This window comes from Salvelinus fontinalis, chromosome 10 (genome assembly GCF_029448725.1).
Source record: "Salvelinus fontinalis isolate EN_2023a chromosome 10, ASM2944872v1, whole genome shotgun sequence".
NCBI lineage: Eukaryota > Metazoa > Chordata > Actinopteri > Salmoniformes > Salmonidae > Salvelinus > Salvelinus fontinalis.
This window is the reverse complement of record NC_074674.1, coordinates 47,344,975-47,348,127: the sequence shown is the minus strand read 5'-3', so window position 1 is coordinate 47,348,127 and position 3,153 is coordinate 47,344,975. Positions and strand designations below refer to the sequence as shown.

General features: G+C 39.6%; 1 long non-coding RNA gene across 1 annotated transcript; it reads right to left on the bottom strand.

The window, feature by feature from the left end:
• Window positions 1-760: 760 nt before the first annotated feature.
• Window positions 761-1,884, bottom strand: LOC129863244 (uncharacterized). Its single transcript, XR_008760951.1, has 3 exons — window positions 1,755-1,884; window positions 1,361-1,453; window positions 761-1,180 (listed from the first exon to the last, which is right to left on the bottom strand). It is a non-coding gene; the product is annotated as an uncharacterized LOC129863244 (long non-coding RNA).
• Between the last annotated feature and the right edge of the window lie 1,269 nt (window positions 1,885-3,153).

The following is a 3,153-nucleotide window of genomic DNA, read 5'->3' as shown; positions in this document are numbered from 1 at the left end:
GTATTTCACGTTGGTCTCTGTAGTTATTCTAGCTGCTTTGGTGAGATTTGTGATGGTGGCTGCAATGTAAAACTATGATTTATACCTGAAATATGCAAATTCTTTGAACAAAACATATGCAATACAATAAATCTGTTATAAGACTGTCATCTGATGAAGTTGTTTCTTGGTTAGGGACTATTTATATCTTTATTTGGTCGAATTTGTGATAGCTACCTATGCGGTAAAAATATGCGGTTGAGTCTTTTGCTATCGTGGTTAGCTAATAGAAATACATATTGTGTTTTCACTGTAAAACATTTAAAAAATCGGAAATGATGGCTGGATTCACAAGATGTGTATCTTTCATCTGGTGTCTTGGACTTGTGATTTTATGATATTTAGATGCTAGTATTTACTTGTGGCGCTATGCTAGGCTATGCTAGTCAGCTTTTTTACTCATGAGGGTGCTCCCGGATCCGGGATTGTGACCAAGTAGAAGATAATAATAAATATAAAATGTGGAATAATGTCTGACAGCAATACAAAGTTAAACATCATTAAACACATCAGGAGAAACTTGACCAAAGAGCTAAATATATTAAAAAGCTTTTATCAATATTATCCATATTAGTTGCAAAGGAAAGTAAGACTATTAATGTTAAAAATCCCTAAATGGCAAAATTCAATAAAAAAATATCAGAAATATAAAATTCAACTATAGATAGTAAACAGATTAGTACACAAGAAAAAATATGGAAATGGAAAAACCCATTGAAAAAAAGCAGAAGCATAACCCATCCCATTTATCATCGAAATACATAATTATCATAATAATAAAATCTAAAATATATTCCAGCATTTACTCAAAAGTTAAAGTTCATGGTCTAGAAAACCATCTATATAAGATAGCAAGAGAATAGAGGTGTGAGGCCTGGCTTTGGATTGGAACTGTAGCTCTTCAGTCCAGGATCTGTGGTGATTCTCTTCAGTCCATGTTCTGTGGTGGTTCTCTTCAATCCATGTTCTGTGGTGGTTCTCTTCAGTCCAGGTTCTGTGGTGGTTCTCTTCAGTGCAGGTTCTGTGGTGGTTCTCTTCAGTCCAGGTTCTGTGGTGCTTCTCTTCAGTCCAGGTTCTGTGGTGGTTCTCTTCAGTCCAGGATCTGTGGTGGTCCTCTTCAGTGGGAGGGTCCCCTCACATTCTGAAAGAAGACATACTGAACTAGCAATTTACACTCCCACTAAAATGTTTATGGACGCACGCACGCACTCACGCACTCACACACACACACACACACACACACACACACACACACACACACACACACACACACACACACACACACACACACACACACACACACACACACACACACACTTACTGCCAGGGTGTCATACTCTGGTGACCTGGTCTTCATGTTCAGAGGTGAGTACATGTCATTTCTGGGGTCACTGTTAGGGTCAGGATGGACACTCTGTGGACAGAAAGAGGGAGAGAGAGAGAGAGAGAGAGAGGGAAATATATAGAGAGAGAGGGAGAGAGATAGAGAGGGAGAGAAAGATATAGAGAAAGAGAGAGTGAGAGAGAGGGAGGGAGAGAGAGAGAGAGGGAGAGAAAGATATAGAGAAAGAGAGAGTGAGAGAGAGGGAGGGAGAGAGAGAGCAAATTCATGTGTTAATTGAAACACTAGTCTTTCCATAATTTTCTCTAAACACATTCAAGTATAAAACACAAACACACTCACAAACAATCAAAATGAATGATAAGAGACTTACTGCCACAGTGTCATAGTCAGGGGACATGGTCCTCATGTTCAGACCTGTGTACGTGTCACAGTTACAGTCAGGACGGACACTCTGTGGAGAGAGAGAGAGAGAGGTAACAATGAAAATAGTATGAAAGAGACTGTCGTGACACAGTAAATTAATGAAAATGGAGTAGTAACTCAGGGTTTCCCAAACTCGGAGCTGGGGCCCCCCCTGGGTGCACGTTTTGTTTTATGCCCTAGCACTACACGGGGGGGGGGGGGGGGGGTGGTCCTGGTATAACTGATAACTGATAGAATCACCTGTGTGTCTGTTGTAGCATCACTTCCTCCTGTGAATCTCCTGTAATGAGGGACAGAATGAGTTCTGCTCTCTACTGACCTCTAGTGGAAGTTGATATGTTACTAATACAGTTTAACAGTTAAGGGCGTTGGGCCAATAAATACATTTATGAATGATAACAAATCAGAGGTTTAAGGTGAAAGAATTATACAAATATCTATGTTCCCTTCTTCACTCACCTGAACCACATGAGTCCAGAGAGACAGGGGATGAGAACCAGAACAACCACTATGATTCCTACAGCTGCAGTCACAACTGATGTTTGTTTCCCTATAATGAAATATAGGTGATATGAGTAAATGTTATTATGAAGTGAAAATGAATTTACAGTAATACAGGGCATTAATGCAATACTTGTATGTAGAAGCCTATGTATAGTTATAAACCAAAGTGTCATAAGGCAAACTAGAAGAAGATTACCTTGAAACATCATTTCTTATTTAACATCATTTTGTATTGAAGTTTTGAAGATGGAACTTTACCTGCTACAATGATCATCAGAGCTGTAGAGTTCATAGATCCTCTTCCATTCTGGGCCTCACAGTAATATTCTCCTCTGTCCTCAGAGCTGATGTTAGTGATGCTGTAACTCTGTCCTGATGCTTTTGGTGAGGTTACGTTCTTCTTGTACCAGGTGTATTTGTCCACAGGTGGATTGGCATCACTGCTGCAGGTCAGAGTCACTGAACTGTCCTCCACTATTTCACCAGAGGGACTGACTGACACTGAGGTGTTCCTTGGTCCATCTGATGTAAAAGACAGTGGATTTTAAAATAGTAAAAATTAGATCAGGTAAAAATATTACACAAAATTTCCACAAATGTACTTTTCCACACAATGACTTTTAGATCCATCCTCTTATTGAAGATGATCAATTGACGTATCATGTGGAGCCAATATTTGTCACTACAATGTTAATATACCAAACTAAAGGTTTAAACCCCCAATGTACTTACATCTGACAGTGAGATTTTCTTCAGCAGAGGGGAGATCCTCATGGCCTTCTACAGCACAGGAGTATCTGCCTGTATCCTCACTGCTGACTGAGAATAGGATATAGACAGGA